Source organism: Peromyscus eremicus, chromosome 19 (genome assembly GCF_949786415.1).
Source record: "Peromyscus eremicus chromosome 19, PerEre_H2_v1, whole genome shotgun sequence".
Classification (NCBI taxonomy): domain Eukaryota; kingdom Metazoa; phylum Chordata; class Mammalia; order Rodentia; family Cricetidae; genus Peromyscus; species Peromyscus eremicus.
The window spans coordinates 73,740,183-73,759,044 of record NC_081435.1 but is presented as its reverse complement, the minus strand read 5'-3'; positions in this window follow the sequence as shown (position 1 = coordinate 73,759,044).

Sequence of the window (18,862 nt, the reverse complement as noted above, 5' to 3'; positions counted from 1 at the left end):
AGGCTTACAGTGGAGAAATAGTCTTTCCAAGAAAAGAGCACATCAGTAGGTTCTCCAGTATATGCATGTAACAATAATTAATGAAAAAAGAGGCCATGAAATTGAAAGAGTAGGCCAGTTCAGGCACCCTCTCCACTATTGCTAGTAGTCTAAGGTGTGGTCATCCTTGTGGATTCCTGGGAACTTCCCTAGCACTCTGTTTCTCCCTATTCCCATGATGTCTTCATTTATCATGGTATCTATTTCCTTGCTCTCCCACTCTGTCCCTGTCTCAGCTCAAACTGCTGGTTCCTTTACGTTCTCACCCTTTGCCCTCCATTACCTGCCTCACCCCTTGTTTGCTCATGTAGCTCTCATCTATTTCTCCTTCACTGGGCAATCTATGCGTCCTTCTTAGGGTCCTTCTTGTTAGCTAGCTTCTCTGGAGCTGTGGGTTGTAGTCTGGTTATCCTCTGCTTTACACCTAGTAGTGGGTGCAGGGGAGAGGGGCTTGGACCTGCCTCAACTTAACGTACCAGGCTCTGCTGACTCCCCATGGGAGACCTTGCCTTGGAGGAGGTGGGAATGGGGGGTGGATTGCGGGAGAAGGCTGTTGGGTGGGAGGAGGGAGAAGAGGGGGAATCTGTGGTTGGTATGTAAAATGAATAGAAAATTTCTTAATTAAAAGAAAGTAAAGAAATTGAAAGAGATCAAGGGGTGGGGTATATGGAAGGGTTTGGAGAGAGGAAAGGGGAGGGGTAATGTAAACAATAAATATTAAATGTAAGGAATTAGTGAACAGTTCCACTTGAGAAGCTTGATGATATTAAAGTAAGAGATTTTAAGGAAATTTAACTTAAAATAATAGTGATCCATTAGTGTAGAAAATATTCCTGATTTTGGGGGAAAATATGTATGTATATACATGTATATAGTGCATATACACATACATATGTCTGTGTGTGTATATATACTATATAGCTATAAGCTTCTCTTTAAAGTAACTTGAATTATTTGGGCTTTCTTGTTTGTTTTGTTTTGTTGAATCTTGTTTTTTGAGACAGGGTGTTATGTAGCCCAGGGTAGGATTGAACCAACTATGCAGTTAAGGATGATTTTAAACTCCTTATCCTCTCAAGTGTGGAGAGAACAAGTACGCACCACTAACACCGATTCCAGGATATGTGAGTTTTAATGATATTCTGTATGCAGTTGCTTCATAGAAAAAAAACAAAAAAACATGACCTAGTTTTGTGAATCAACCAAAACATTTCTCAGTTTATTAAATAGTTCTGACTTCTCTTTCAGACTATTATACTCACCGTATATTATTATGAATTATACAATTTAATTCAACTAAGTATAATTTACTCTTTATGATATAGAGACCAGCTTTCACATTTATTTATCCCAGGAACTCTTGAGGAATGAGGGATAAGAGGCTTAGATAGAAATATAGAGGGGAGAGAAACAGATAGAAACACAGAATACTCTCGAGTGGGCCTGGATCTTTATCCACCGGCCCAGAACTTTATTCAAAAGGGCTTTTTATGACAACGCCAAGGGGCGGGGCAAAAGACTTCCCCCTTGCTAGATATAGCCAAGTGTAGACCCTTCCAAACACCTGGTACTTAGGTCCGTGGTCCAATCATTCTCCTATGCAGTCCTGCTGGGTAAAACCACTAGGAAACCTTGGTGGACTACAACAAAGAAGGACCCACATGACATATGTGATAAGATATGGACCCTGAAAAACTAGATAAGATGTCAATAATTAATAAAAGTCTAATCCAAATAAAGTTAATGTTCAAAAGTTGTCATACATTACTTCTATATTCATTCATCCAAGTATATATTCCATTTTCTGCTGGCTCTGGGGATTATAGTGTGTTCTAGCTTGGATTGCAGGAAGAAAACCTGAGATGCAGGATATGCAAGGAATGTGGTGTGTTTAGATAGATATAACCTGTGATCATAATTGCAACCACAGTGTCCTCCTGTGGCCATAAGACAGTTCTACAAAGTAATACTCCTTACTTTTAAATAATGTACACTACAGAGTGGTGGAGAAGTGACCCAGAATCTCCCTGCTTCCTCAGCATTTCTTCTAGCCAAGATGCTTCTTTGTGGAGGTAGGTTTTTAAAGCCCTGGAAAGAATCTGTGTCTGCACACTGATGGGCTGATTGGAGTTGCAGTGCTCTGGGGAGATGGGAATGTCATGGGTCCAGAGTCTAATTAGCTTGTTCTGTGATAGCATTATCCCCCAAACAGCCAACCCTGGTCCACCTCTGTGTTGAAACTAACACCCTTGACTAATAGATAAAAACCTTTGACTCTATTAACTTAACAGATCCACTGGCTTTCACCAAATCAAAACTATAGCAATGCCATCAAATGACATCTGAGCCCTACAGGAAAGCTTCGGCCATTTTGCTGTGACCACCTTTCTAAGGACCTACCAATGTATTTCAAACTTGCCTTGATCTATGATTTCCTTTGTTAAGTAAAACTTAAAATTTTCATGAAATTGAAATTGCTTTCACAGGAACATAGAATTTGAGGTAACCTAAATCTGTGTTCCTGGGCCATGGTCACTTAAAATGGATCCAGAATAAATTGTCTCATATTCTCTTTTAGATGAGAGCTGTGTTTTCTTATGTTGACAGTATGGTGGTACATGCCCATCATCCTTGCATTCAAGAGACAGAGCAGAAGGATTATGAGTTCTTGAACAGTTTATGTGACAGAACAGGAGCCAAAATTTGGGGGAAATGCTTACGCAGGGGTATGCAATCCAGCTAAATAGATGGGAAAACATGGTCATTGCAGTATAGTTGAACCCAATCCTATTGAAAAGATACCTGCTTCCTTTTCTTGATTCTTTTGTGGATTATGGATACTGATGGTGGATTTTGAGGGCTTTTATTTTGTCTCAGTTATCTATTCCCTTCTCCTACTCTCTCTCCATTGTTCGTTAAGAGAGTTCCCATATAGACAACTGTAAAATAAGCTAATTGAGCCCATGTAAAGTAAATGAGCCAAATCATTAATTTGAGTGTGGGTCTCTAGTGGCATTAATCCCAGCCTCAAAATAAAATCAACATCAGTACCTGAATGCATCTTGTTTACCATTGGTATCTCAACTACTCTATATGCATTTACTCAACATTTTTCTTACTACCTAGAATGTCCTCATGGTTTTGCAATCCTACATTCAGAATGAGTCAAATCTTTGATCACGTTTTTTTCCCTTCACTTTCTAGATTGTGAGGAATAAGTATGTTTGGAAATGCCAAAAACAATGTAGAAAACCTGTTGGAATTTAGTCATCTCATAGTGGCTTTCTTTTACGTAATGATCTATTCTTCTATTTTTCAAGGATCAATTGATATTACATTAATGTAATAAAATAATTTATATGGCACCATTTCAAAGAATTATCAATCTTATTTTTTTAATAAAGGAAATCATGTGTAATGGGTGTTTTGCCTGCATGTATATCTGTGCATCACTTGTATTTCCAATACTCTTAGAAGCCAGAGAGGTTGTCAGATCCATTGGAATTGGAATTCCAGATGGTTGTGAGCTACCATGTAGTTGCTTCTGACTAAACTTGGGATCTCTGAAAGAACAACCAGTGCTCTTAACCACTGCAAGGGTCTCTCCAGCCACTACCTAAGTTATTTTAAGGCAAATTAGAAGCTTGGAGAAAGCAATAAAATGAAATTATTCAAAACACAAGGGAGACTTAGATAAAACATTGTAATGTACAACTCTAATCCTAGCGTTGTAGAGGGGGAGGCCTCTAACCTGAGATGCACAATGACTCCAGGTATGGAGTTGTTGGAGGTACTTAAGTCATACTCAACCTTGTTATAATAGAAAACAAAGTCTTAGCAATAACTTGTATTTGTTTCATATTTATCATGGAGAAGTTAAAAAATAGAAGATATAAAATGTTTCAACATCCATTTACCTGCCAATGATTTTAAAGTAGAAGTACAAATGATGATAATAGTTACCTAATTAAAATAGTCTGTTTATATCTAAAATCTGATGCCCATTGTCTATAAAAGAAAAAAAAAGCATCTTATCCATTTTAGAATTTTTCAGATAAATTACCTTTGCTAATACTATATGTTATCATTCTTTTCCTCTAATTTTTAGATAGGAAGATAGTTCCTAAACTAAAATTTAGTCTTTTCTACTGTAAGACTGAACATTATCTAAACATATTAGAAATTCAAATACTAAAGATACAGGTCTTAAGTGAAGGAACTCAATCTGTTACTTCCATAAAGTTTCTTTTCCCCTCTTGTCAGGGAACAGTATACATTAAAACAGAATTGATTGTTTAGCAGTTCACAACACAGTGAAACAAATGCCATAATTACAGCCAATAAAATGATGAAAACATTTGGTGTCTTGGGTTGTGTGATCCTGTTCCCTTGGGCAACATGGTCTGCTTTTGTTGTTGTTGTTGCTATCACTGAAAGATTAAGCAGGGTGTGTATTCTGATCTGATCTGGTTCTAGCTGGATAAATATTTTTAAAGTATTTACAGACATATGAATGATATTCCCATGGAAACTCTACTCCCCACTTCAAGTAGCTTCCTGTTTCCAGTAAAAAATATAGATTTTTGAGGAGCCCGGTACTTCCATAAAAAGCAATAAAATACAAGCCTAGTCTGATATTTAGATAGAGAGTCCATATATAATCAACAGAGTTTAGGAGAAATTGCACAGTAGGACTCTGCTTCTTGGCTTTTCATAACTGAAGTAGAAATTACTTGACATGGTCATTTTAAGAGCTAAAGACACTTTTTTTTTTTTTTTTAAAAGCCTCTTACCACTTTTACTGTTAACTTTAGATTTCCTCCTTTCAGTTACATAGAAGATTTACAGGACTGAAAGATGATCTTAAATGTTTGACACTTAGAATAGTAAATCATGATCACATTCAGGACCTAATAAAAAGCACAAAAGAAAAAAAAAAAAACCCTCCAATTTTCCCAATTAAAATGACAGAAAAGGCAGAGCGGCAAAGAGATGGGGGCGGGGCGGGGGCACGTTCCTGTTCACAGGGATTTTGAGCTTAGCCAGTAATGGGAGAAACAACAAATACGAAATATTTTTGTCGTCCACATTTTTATTTACTTGAAGACAAAAACAATTTTGAGATAGATCTAAAGACTTGTAGAGTCAAAATTCGGCGATCGCACCACCGGAACGAACGGAAGTTGGCTTTCCCGCGGGCCTGAACTGCAGGACTCTGGCTGCTAGGGACGGAGCTGGGATCACCGCTGGCCGGAGTCTGGAGACTGCCAAGCAGCCAGCCGGGCGAGGCCAAGGCGAGGCTCTGCGCCTCGGATCCCTCTCCCCGCGCAGTCACAGCCCAGACACCCCGGCAGCTGGTGGACTTTCTGGGTGAGGTTGGTGTGAATGCAAAGCGACAGCAGTGTGCTTCCTGTCACATTTGAGTGAGCAGCTACGTGACAGGGAGACTTTTCCTGTCAACACAATAACAGCGTCCGCGGAGAGCCCGACTTATGTGTGATTTCCCCCCGGAGGGAAATTGTTACCTAACCAGTGAGGACTTCATTCGACCTGGGTTTAAGCGTCCGCCACTGACGGGCACTGAGATGACCTGGCGATAGAACAGGAAGGAAAGATCCTTAACTCTCATGGTGCTGGCGCTTCCTGGGAGGAATCGGGAAGACAGGCAGGAAGAAATGAGATTGCTTCAAAGAGTTCTGTGCGCTGGGGGGAAAGAGAGGCAGCCAAAGAGACAAAGAGGCGCAGCGATGCGGGGAGATGGGGAGCATGGTAGGCAGGTTTCTAATGAGGACAAGGAAGCCAACACGGCTTTGAAGGATGACACGGCGCCGCCTGGTGGGCAGGGCGGACAGGTGCCTTCCAAACCTTCCTGGCTGTGGACCCGAGGTCCCCAGGAAACTCCTGTTGGGAAATAGGACCCAACTATTTCTACCTGTGCAATGTGCTGTGTGCCTAAGCACAACAAACAGACTAACTGGTGTGCAAAATGGTCGGTGGCTGCCAGCACATTCTAAGGAACGCTTGTTACTAAGATAGCAGAGCTGTGTAAAGGTACTGGATTAGGTTTAGTGCTAACTTCTTTATTAGATTTTCTTTATGATCGTTCCTGACTCCAACAGCCAACTTTCTCTAGAATAAAACACCAGAATTCTTCCTAGCCTAAAACTTTATCATCCACTCTACTCCATTCCATTTCAAGCCTCTCAGAAATTGAAAATCGATCCCAGCAGATGTGAGAAAGTGCTGTTCAACTAAACCCTGCTTGACTTTATTTTTTTTGTACTTCCACTTTGGGCCAGCCATGACAGGCCTGCGAAACTTGCCAATAGATGCAAAGACCTTCCCTACACTCTTGGTACATTTATGCTTATGACTAACTTCCAAGTGCCCTGTGATTCATCTGCTATTTCCCATGTGTCTATTTTAGACTTGCAAAAGGAAAAACATTCCTAAAACATGGTGTGCTTTAGCAATGTCTTTTGCAAGTGACATATGCCACCTAGGCTCCTGTGCTACACAGGAAAATCCCAGGCCCACTTCCTGTAAAAGCGCTGCAACGAACCTGACAGGGATGAAAGTATTTTTCCACTTTTATTGAAAACAGATTTTTTAATGGCATAATATACCCTGATAACGGTTAGCCATCCTTCTACTCTTCCAAGTCCCCTCTTACCCAGATCCAGTGCATTCCAGTCTCTCATTAGAAAATAATTAGGCCTCTAGGAGATAATAATAAAATATAATATGATAAAACAGAAACTAACACATTGGAATTGTACAACACAAACAGAAAGAAAAGGCACAAGAAACAGTGACCCACTCATTCACACACTCGGGATTCCCATAGAAATTAAATTAAAAACCATAGTATGTAAGCAAAAGGACCTGGTACAGACCCATGCATGCCCTATGCATGCTGCCTCAGTACCTGTGAGTTCATATGTGCATTGATCATGTTAATTTAGAAGGTCTTGTTTTCTTGGTGTCCTCCATCCCCTCTGGCTCTTACACTCTGCCTCCTCTTCTGCAGGATTCCCCGAGCCCTGGGGGAGGAATGTGTGGAGACATCCACTTCAGGGCTGAGTGTTTCAAGGTCTCTCACTGCAAAACATCTGGCAGTGGGTCTCTTTATTTGGTCCCATTTGGTGCTGGAGGAAACTCCTCTGATGATGAATGAGGAAGGCACTGATCTATGAGTATAGAAAATGTCACTAGGAATCATTTTATTGCAACTATTGAAAATAATAATAGTTTTACTATAGGTCTCTGGGCTATCTAGTCTCGGGTTCTTGGTCAGCCAAGCAGTGTCAGGTATGAGTTCCATATCATGGAGTGAGTCTTATGTCAAATCAGATGTTGGCTGGTTGCTCCCACAAGCCTTGTGCTACCCTTGTACTAGCACATCTTGCAAACAGAACAGCACTGTAGACAAAGGTTTTGTGGCTGGGTTGGTGTTTACATTTCTCTTTTGACAGTGTGGAGAGTACTTTCTGTAACATAGATGTTGTCTTCAGCAATGGAGTTGTATAGTTGATCTGTGAAGAAAAACCTATAGTCTTGGCAGCAACCTGGGTTGTGTGGGGATTGCAATGGGAACATTTTGGCTGCCAACTCAGATATAACCCAATAATGGTACCGGAAGTTTCATTTGGTGACAAGAGATGGCCAGTTAGGACTCTGTCTCCCCTATTATTTGGTGATTTAATTTAGATGACTTTTATATAGTATATATTTTATGAAGCTTCTATTGTATTGGGTTTCCATACTTCCCCTCAAATTGCCCTTAATGTTAGCACTCTTTCCCCATATTTCCTCCCTCGTCCCCTCTTCTCTCTCCCTCCCCACTTGATCCTTCTGTTTCAGCCTACCCTTCATTCATAACTATCTATATTATTTCCTTTTCTAGGGAGAGCTATCTTCTGACCCTAGCCCCTTACTCTATACCTAACCTCTTTGTTTCTACAGACTGCCGCATTGATTTAACAGCTAATTATCTACATATAAGCAAAGGCATACCATATTTGTCTTTCTAAGTCTGAGATACCTCACTTAGGAGGACTTTTTCTAATTCTATTAATTTACCTGAAAATTTCATGATTTCATTTTTTTAATGGCCAAGTAACAATACTCCATTGTATAAATGTAACACATTTTCTTTAACCATTCTTCTGTTGAGGGACATCTAGGTTGTTACCAATTTCTGGCTACTGTGAATAGAGCAGCAATGAACATGGTTGAGCAAGCGTCTCTGTGGTAGGATGAAGCATCTGTTTGGGAATATCCCAAGAGTGGTAAAGCTGGATCTTGAGGTAGTTCCATTTCTACCCTCCTGAGAAACCAGCAATTGATTTCCATAGTGGCTATACAAGTTTGCAATCCCACCAGCAATAAACATCCTCCCTTACCCCATATCCTAACCAGCATGAGCTGTCACTTGTTTTATTGATCTTAGCCATTATGTCTGGTATAAGATGAAATCCCAAAGTAGTTTGAATTTGCATCTTCCTGATAGCTAAGGATGTTGAACATTTCCTTAAGCATTTCTCAGCCACTTGAGTTTCCTCTTCTGAGAATATTCTATTTAGATCTATACTCCATTTTTTAAATTGGGTCATTTGTTTTATTGATACCTATTTTTTTAAAAAAATTCTTCATATATTTTGTATATGAGCCCTTTGTTGTACATGTATTTAGTAAAAATCTTTTCCTATTCTGTAGACTACAATTTTGTCTGAATGATGGTATCTTTTGCCATACAGACACTTTTAAGTTTCAAGAATTTGCATTTATTAATACTTGATCTTAATGCCTGTGCTAATAGTATGTGGTGATATTGTGTCCCCCAATATATTGTGCACCCTAATAAACTTATCTGGGGTCAGAGAACAGAACAGCCACTAGATATCGAGGCCAGAAAATGATGGCACACAAACCTTTAAGCCTAGCATTCCAGAGGCAGAGATCCATTTGGATCTCTGTGAGTTCAAAGCCACATTGGAAACAGCCAGGCATGGTGACACATGCCTTTAGTCCCAGGAAGTGATGGCAGGAAGCAGAAAGGTATATAAGGCATGAGGACCAGGAACTAGAGCCTTTTTTAAGCTTTTAGCTTTTAGCAGCATTTCAGCCCAGATCCATTCAGATGAGGATTCAGAGCTTTTCAGTCTGAGAAAACAGGATCAGCTGAGGAATTGGTGAGGTGAGGTTGGATGTGGCTTGTTCTGTTTCTCTGATCTTTCAGCATTCATCCCAATACCTGGCTCCAGGCTTGTTTTTATTAATAAGACCTTTTAAGATTTGTGTTACAACAGTATTCTGTTGAGAAGCTTTCTTTTGCTGTGCCAATGAGTTTAAAGCTATTCCCCACATTCTCTTCTATCAGGTTCAGTGTATCTGGTCTTATTTTGAGATCTTTTATTCATCTGTACTTCAGTTTGTGCAGGATGACAAGTACAAATCTATTTTTAATCTTCTACATGCAGCCATCTAGTTTGACCATCACCATTTGTTGAAGAAGCTATCTTTTTTCAAGTGTGTGTTTCTGGATTATTTATCAAAAATCATGTGTTCATAGATATGTGGATTTATGCCTGGATCTTCAATTTGATTCTATTGATTAGAATATCTGTTTTTGTGCCAATGCCATACTTCTTTATTCTCTTTTAAAATAATTTCTTATTATTACACCTCTGGAGTACAATTCTAAGTTGGAAATGGTGATACTTCCTACAGTTACTTTATTAGTCAGGAATGTTTTAGCTATCCAAGGTTTTTTTTCTATATGAAGATGAAAATTATCCTTTCAATATGTGTGAGGAATTATGTTGGAGTTTTGATGGGGAGTGCATTGAATCTATAGATTGTTTTTAGTAGGGTGGCCACTTTTACTATATTAATCCTACTGATCCATGAGCATGGGAGACCTTTCTATTATCATCTTTAATGTCTTAAGCTCTTTATCATTTAGTCCCTTCACCTACTTGGTTATGATTATCCAGAAATTTTATATTATTTGTAACTATTCTGAAAGGTGTTGTCTTCCTGTTTTTTTCTTAGTTCATCTGTCATTTCTATATATTAGAGTTATTGGTTTTATGGATTAATTTTGTATTTAGCTACTTTGCTGAAAAAGTTTATAAGCTGTAGGAATTTCCCAATGTAATTTTTAGGGTAATGTATATATACTATCCTATAATCTGCAAATAAAGACAGTTTGACTCTATCCTTTCAGATTTGTATGCCCTTGATCTCCTTCAGTTGTCTTATTGCTCTAGCTAGATGTCAAGTATGATATTGAATAGGAATGGTAGGAATGGACATCCTTGTCTTGTTCCTGACTTTAGTGGAATTGCTTTGAGTTTCTCTCCATTGTGTTGATGTTGGCTATGGGCTTGCTGCAAACTGCCTTTATTATGTTGAATTCCTTCTATCTCTAGTATCTCTAGTATCTTTATCATGGAGAGTTGTTGGATTTTATCACAAGCATTTACTGAATCTGATGAGAAGATAGTGTATTTTTCTCTTTCAATTTGTTTATATGGTGGATTATTTTTATTGAATTATATTTATTGACCCATCCCTGCACTTCTGGGATAAAGCCTAATTTATGAATGTGGATGATCAATTTGGTGTGTTCTTGTATTCCTTTTTCAAGTATTTTATTGACAAATTTTGCGTCTGCATTCATAAGGGAAATTGGTCTGTAATTCTCTTCCTTTGCCGGTATTTTATGTGGTTTGGTATCAGTGTAACTGTGGTCTCATAACATGAACTGGTCAATGTTCTTTCTGTTTTTATTTTGTGACATAATTTTAGGAGTATTGGTGTTAACTCTTCTTTAATTGCCTGAAGATATTTTAAAAAGACACATGTCCCTCAACCTGGCTATCAGACTGTTAAACAATGGATCCAAAACACAAAAACAAACTGAACAAACAACAAAATGAACTTCCTCTAGGAATCTAATGAATAGACAAGAGAAAGCCTACCACCTGAGCCATGTAGAGCAAAACTTTCTCCCAAAATGAGTTTACAACTTGCCAAATAATCTTGTAGGAGAGATTGGAAAACAGACCATGATTAGTGGGACCAGACTTTGTCCTGGCACTGCTTATATATGCACAGCTGTGTGCCTGTACTTAAACCTTAACATTGCTTCAGGACCCTGAAATTTGAATTGGCCTGGAAGTGTCAGCGAATCTCTGTTCTTCTTCCCAATGTGACCACACTAAATAAATCTTTTTGTTGATTTTCACTGTAAATTTTGGTGGGAGTGTGGGCTTTGGGTGCATGTGCTTATTTAGGATGAATGGATGAATTTGCTTGCTGGTACATAGGCTGTGCCCACAAATCCTGTAACAATACATCCACCACTGCCAACAGCTTCATTCATACACTGTTTGGAAAGGGATCTCAGATGGCTGATGTTGTTCTGTATGCTGTGAATATGTGTTGCTCTAATTGGTTGATAAGTAAAATGCTGATTGGCCAGTAGCTAGGCAGAAAGTATAGATGGGATAAGCAGACAAAGAGAATTCTGGGAAGAGGAAGGCTGAGTCAGGAGTCACCAGCCAGACACAGAGGAAGCAAAATGTTAAGGCAAAACTGAGAAAAGGTACCATATCAGGTGGCTAAACATATATAAGACTTATGGGTTAATTTAGTGTAAGAGATAGTCAGTAATAAGCCTGAGCTAATGGCCAAGCAGTTATAATTAATATCAGTTTCTATGTGTTTACTTGGGGAACACAAGTGGGAGAGATTTGTCCCTACCTTGGCCAGCCAGGACACTGAAAACTTCCAACTACAGATCTCTCTTTTTTATTCCTGAGACTGGTAGCACTGGGAGACAAGAAGAAGTCTACTGAACTATGTTTTGAGAATTTTGAGAGAAAGCAAAAACTTTCTCTTGTCAGATTGATGCTTCAGAGGCATATTGAGGAGTCTTTGTTTTACAGCATGTTGTTGGACCCAGGAGACAAGCAGGCTCTCTGATCAGAGGGCAAGCATTCAAGATGCTGTGTCTTATTGAAGGTTCAGGTTTAAGCATAGCTCATTATTTGTAAAAACTACTTGTCAACAAGTGAAGGATTGAAATTTTAAAGCGCATGTCACTCTCCTGCCTTGTCACACAACAAAATCTGTTGCAACTTTTTCTTTAGACTTTTTAATTAGAAATAAACAATGCTACTTTGATTCCCAAGGGGTATTCTATGATCTTGAGTTGATATCACTTGTGTTTGCTTGTTTGTGTGCAACAAAGAGCTGTTTCAAAGGCCTTGGATGCAAGCATGGACATAGTGCGTGAACTGTGATGAGACTTCTAAAACTTGGAAGTAACCATATAGAATGAAGCATTTGTTTGCTGATTCCATGTGAGATCTGAAATTTCAATCTCATTAACTCAAAACAAATGGGTCTGGAATAATCAAACATTTGTACATACTACATTGTTATCCGTTTTTGTTTTTTGTTTTTTGGTTTTTTTTTTAGATCATCTAGGTTCCTTTACTCTGTGAAAGTCTTACAGAACTTGATCCAAGGCAAGCAGCTCCATGGCCTATGACCCACAGAGGAGACACAACCAAGTTTTTCTATACAAGTATGTAATTTGGAATTTTTCCAGGGCATTTCATTGCTCAGTGGTGGTTATTGGGTCCAGGTGCCATATATACTAAACATACATCCTACCATGGAGCTATACCTTAAGCACAGCCATGGTTTTCCAAGGGCTATCATACATGCCCCTCTGTGTAATTACATGATTAAGATAAAGACATTACATATTTGATTTTTGTGTATTTGTGAACATTTCCAGTAATTTACAAGATATGCTTTCAAACTGTATTGGTTAGCAATGTGGTTGTTCATGTCTCTGAAAACAAGTAACTTTTGGCTTCTTGGCCTTTATAGTGGGACTGTGTCAAACATTGCTTCTTTTCAGCTGGTTCACACTGATAATAACAACAATCATGTGTAAGTCTTGGTGCATAGAAATGATTCTGTTCCCTAAAGAAGCCTAGAAGTGGGAAAAAGTAAACAATTATATACACTTGAAAGTTTCTTGAGATGCATTTTTATAGGAAATTACAATAATTCTACATTGATATTAAAGAATAATGACCTTTACACATTTGATCACATTAAATATTATTTTATAATTTTTATTATTCCTTTTTATATATTTCATACAATTATTTTTCTTCCAACAATTATCTGGGAAAAAAAGCACAAGGCCTCGTGCATGCTAGCAAATTTTCTACCACTGTTATATTGGAAGTCCCCATGTTTTCAAATACTATGCTATTTATTGACACATTTGAATTTTATATAGTTATATGTTTAAGTAGCAGTGTGCACAACAACAAAATTTCTGTGCCATAAAAGGGATACATGAACCAAGATGTGGGAAAACATTATAAATATGATGGGAATGTATAAATAATGGCTGAAATATTAAGGTAAATAATTATGAAAAGGAAGAATAGAGCATGTAAGGTGTGCCTGCACCTTGGAAAGGAGAGAAGGAGACATGTGGAAAATAAAGAGGCAGATCCCAGGAGACAGGTGAGGTCAGTACAGTGCTCAGGGAAGGACATCTGGGAGGAGGATAATTAGGGAGAGCTTCCCAGAGTGCCAGAGAATGCACAGCTGTCAAACAAAGCCCAAGAAAAGACACTTGAATTTATCTGCTCTTTGTAAATCATCCATCTGCCACTCAAATTACCTAGTCTTCTCTTGATAAGCTGAAGTTAATGACTCCAGCTATCATCTGCAATACAACCCAGAAATTGCTGGATCCCATTTAATACAGTTAAGAAACTGACATTTATCACTCCATTCACCGGAGTGCAGAATTTACTATCATGTAATATCCTACACTGGGAAGACTTAGAAAAATAAGAGCATTGGCTATGAAAGTTCAGAATGTGACATTTATTCAGAAAGTTGTCATAACATGGTATAGATACCCACTTTTAAATAATGCATTTTCAAGAAAGCTCTCTCTCTCTCCAGCGTAAGGACATCTTCCACCACAGCTTCAACTGTGAGATGTGATTTCTATTTGAGGAAACGATGTGGATATTTGCCCCAGGGAAAGGAATGAACAGGGTCTTTCCTCTTTGCCTTGCTGAGCTATGCACACACCAAGCAAAAGAGCAGAAAAACTCCTTTCAGCCACAAGCCCCTGTCTCACTGTTAGGCCTATTTATGCACATCAGACTTCTGGAAAACAGTGGGCAGTCTTTAGACTAAGACATAGAATCTTAACCATACACATAATTTAAGTTTTTTCATTCATAAAATCTAATGTGTTTTATTTCAATTATTAGGTTATTCTTTGTAGCACTTCTTGACCATGGCAGATTTCATGCTCCTTCTCTTTGATTGTATATTATATTCTTTGGTGGATCTTTATTCCTGTTCGTTTTCAAATATTTCCAGTAACTCCCCCAAAAAATGCTTTTGAGTGTCATTTAGTCCCTCAGTGTCCTAGATTGCTTCTCTGTTGCTGTGAATAAGCACATATCAAAACAAAGTTAGGGGAGAAAAAGCTTTATTTCATCTTATATCTCTAAGGTCATAATCTATCACCAAGAGAAGCCTGGGCAGGAACTTAGGTAGAAGAAACCTGGAGGCAGGAGCTGAAGCAGAGACAAGCAGAACTGCTTACTGGCTTGTTTTCTCTGATGTGCTCAGCTACATTCTTTATATAACCCAGGGCCAGGGGTAGCACTGCCCACAGTAGGACCTCCTCCATCAACAGCAAGTAATAAAACTGCAGCCCTACTGTCACACTCACAGACCAATCTGATGGAGGCAATGTCTTGATTGAGTTTCACATTTCCCAGGCACATCTAGGTTGGTGTCAAGTTGATAAAATCTAACCAGTATACTCAGCCTCCTTCTCTTTGTCTCTACCTCCCTGTCTGTCTGTTCCTGGTGCTCCGTTATCTATCTTACCCATGAACTTTGGAAATTTCGTGTTCCCCAAAGACTTAACTTCATGATGTCTGTGTCATGTTTCAAGAACGAGCTATAGGAAGAGATGTCCAAATGGCTCAGGGACTTGCCCTTAGGGGTGTTGGCTTTTTGATGTAGTGCTTCTACATCCAGGAGTCAGTTTTCTGCACTGATAGTTACTAAACCTATTTTGATCCACTTCCCAGAGATAAACAAAACCAAAAGAAGGCAATGTCTTTGTGGGTACATGAGATGTTTGACAGTTGAATGTTTCCATCCTAGAAACAAGAAACATGACCTAGAGAATTCGTTAGAACACATGAAAAGCTAAATAACTTTTGAGTTAAATTTTATCAATATATTGTCCATTGTGATTTTTCATGAGAATGTCTCATATATTTGAATGCTTAGCCCCCAGTAGTTCGAAGAGTTTGGGGAAGGTTAGGAATGTAACACGAATTGCTAAATGGTCTTATAAATAAGAAAACACACACACACACAAACAAACAAACAAAAAAACCCAGAGCCAGATATTGTGGTAAAAACTGAAAGATTAGAGAAACAGAACAAGCCACAGCCATCCTCACCTCTCCAACTCCTCAGCTGATCCTGTTTCCACGAATCCTCAGACTGAAAGCCTCTGAGTTCTCATCCCTGAGGGTCTAAGTTGAACTGCTACTAAAAGCCTCTAATTCCTGGTCCTCATGCCTTATATATCTTTCTGCTTCCTGCCATCAACTCCTGGAATTAAAGGCATGTGTGCTTCCAAAGAAAATACATGAGATCTCAAGTGCTGGAATTAAAAGTGTGTGCCACCATGCCTGGCTCTGTTTTCAGTGTGGTCTTGAACTCACAGAGATCCAGACAGATCTCTGTCTCTCAAATGATAGGATTAAAGGTGTGTGCCATCACTGTCTGGCCTCTATGTCTAATCTAGTGGCTGGCTCTGTACTTTGATCCCAAGATAAGTTTATTAGGGTATACAACATATTGGGAGACACAATATATCACCACATAGGAGGGTTTGCTTTCTTGGAGGAGGTGTGTCACTGGGGGTATGTTTTTGGGTTTCAAACTTCCATGCCTTTCCCAGTTAGCTCTCTGTTTCTCTTTCTCATGCCTGTGAATCAGATGTAAGTGTTCAGCTACTGCTGCAGCTCCATGTCTGTCTGCCTGGTGCTATGGTCCCTGCCATGATGATCAAGGACTCTAAGCATCTGGAATTGTGAACCCAAATGAACATTTTCTTCTGTAAATTCATTGGTCATGATGTCTTGACACATCAATGGAAAATTAACTAAGACAACACATTAGGAAAATTGCATCTCTCCATGTTAGGACAATTTAGAAAATCAGAACTCTGCCATGTCCTGAACATCTTGGTCTTGGAAACCTGATTGGGATGTCCCAGGAATGAAGAAATGGCAGAATCAGAAGAAAGGGCAGATACAACTCCAAAAAGGCTGGAATTTGGGATTGTGCTTGTGCTGATGGGAGCCCCTACTTTGAAACCCAGAATTTAGCTCATTGATAATGTACAGCTCATGGAGAAGGGTTAGCTACTTAGTGGGAGGTCACTGTAAGTGAGTAGACTCACACTATCAATGCTTGAGAGGAGGAAGCTACAGTTGATGCTTTCGGCACTGTCCATGTCTGTACCCAGACTAAGGGAAGACTTTGCCGTGGCTGTGAGGCACGGGAGTCCTTGATATGGCTGTGCTCATGTCAGCTACCAATATCCACTCAGGACTTCCTCTGCTCCCCACAGAACTAGTCTCTTCTGTTTTCAGCAACAGAATGGCAATCATAACTTCCATCCTGACCAGCATGCTAACTAGAGAGTCCCATGAGACACCTTGCTAGGTAGCTGTCAACATACCTCTTCCAATGTTAGATCTGTCCCTGCCACCAGAAACACAGCTTTATACTGCTTTCACGTTACTTGGAATTGAAGTGTTTGGGGCTCTAACAACAGACTCTGGCTCCCAAGTGAGGTAAGAAGGAACCGTGTTCAATCGCCAGAAGTGAAAGGAGTACTTTTAAGATGACTTAGTCTGAGGCATTATTCCTACAAACACCTTTTATCATCCATCTCATCTTGATATTACCAGAATTACATCAGATGTATAACTCAGAATTCACTAGAGGAACAGAACAGCAGATAAAATAGCTATATATTAAAGAAAAGATTTACCAAATTGGCTTACACAATAGGATTGAAATAGTCCAGCAACAGCTCTATCATACCTGACATTTGGAGACCACAGTAGTTGCTCAGTACATCAAGTTGTGTGTCTCAGTTTAACTGGAGGAGGCCAATAATGGCTGCCTGCAAGTGAGAAGCTGAGAACCCAGTAGTTGTATAGATCATGAGTCTCATAGATCAGTGTTTCCAAAATGACACTGAAAGTCTGGAGGATTGCTGGAGAGCCACTGGTTCTGGGTCTATGTTAAAACAACAACAAAAACAACTCAGAAAAGCTGATCCTAATTATCACTTAAATCAACAACAACAGCATTAAGCTAAATGTATTCAGTGGCCAAGAGAAGGCCAACAGAGTAAATGGCAAATAATTTTCCTTCTTCCATGCCTTTAAAAAAAAATCTGGGATGATACCAGAAGGTGCTGCTGACATTTAAGGTGGATCTTCCCACATGAAGTAAGGCAATCAAGGCAATCCTACATACTCACCCTTAGGTCAACCTGGTGTAGACTATTCCACAACTGAGGGCTCCTTCTGGGATGATTCTAAGTTATGGCAAGTTGGCCTTTAAAACCAACTGTCGAGTATGTTCTAATTTTATCTCAAAGGCTGACAGGTATGTATCAAAAGCAATGTATGCAATAATCTTTAGTTATTCCCTTCCTTTGGGGCTCCAGAGCTTATAACCATTCAAGGCTCAGCCGTACTATATTGCTGTAAATTACACATGCAAATTCAATTTCAGCATCTTTCCCTCTCTCTTCATTCTTTTCCCCAGATTTTTAACAGCCCCTTGTATCTACTGTTTTTATATATTTCAAACAACAGTTTACAGTGTTCCAGGATGTCATCATTTTATTGATTCTCACTTAACAGTATATCCAATTTCTTGTTTATATCTACTTTAGAATCTCCTGAATCTCCTGACATTCATCACCTTTACGTTCCTCAATACTTTCAATAACCTCTTCACTGCACTTCAGTTTCTAATTGCTCTTGAATCCATCTATCCAGTGTGACAGACATGCTCATATAGAAACCATTCTTATGACATTTTTTCTCCACAAGGTCTATTGCCTTCCTTTGAACTTCCATAACTTAAAGTGACATAAGGAAGATAAACAAATTCCAGGTGTATTAGGAGATGAGTTTGAAAATAATTATGCATGCTTTTTGATTTATCACTGAGCTGAATTCTCTCATTTGTAATATAGGTGTGACACTATTGGAAAGATAAACAATAAGTTGCTATTGTAGTACTTGACATATATTAAGTGATAATAACTTCAACAAAATATTGAGGTCAAACCAATTTTTAATATGGGTATGTGTAGATGAATTGCTAAACAGTCTTATTAATAAAAAATCTAGAGCCAGGAATTGGGGTTAAAGCCTGAGAGAGATCAGAGGAATAGTGAAAAGCCACAGCTAACCTCACCTCACCAACTCCAAACCTTCCAAGGAGAGCTGCTTCCTGTCTACCCATGCCTATATGCCTTGCTTTTCTGCTATCTGGTTTGTTCTCTCTGTCCAGCTACATCACTTCCTCTTCCTGCCTAGCTCTGTCATTTCCTGTCTGTTTGTACAGACCTCCAGACTTCCATGGTTAATGAGTGTTGGAATTTAAGGCATGTACCACCATGCCTGGCTCTGTT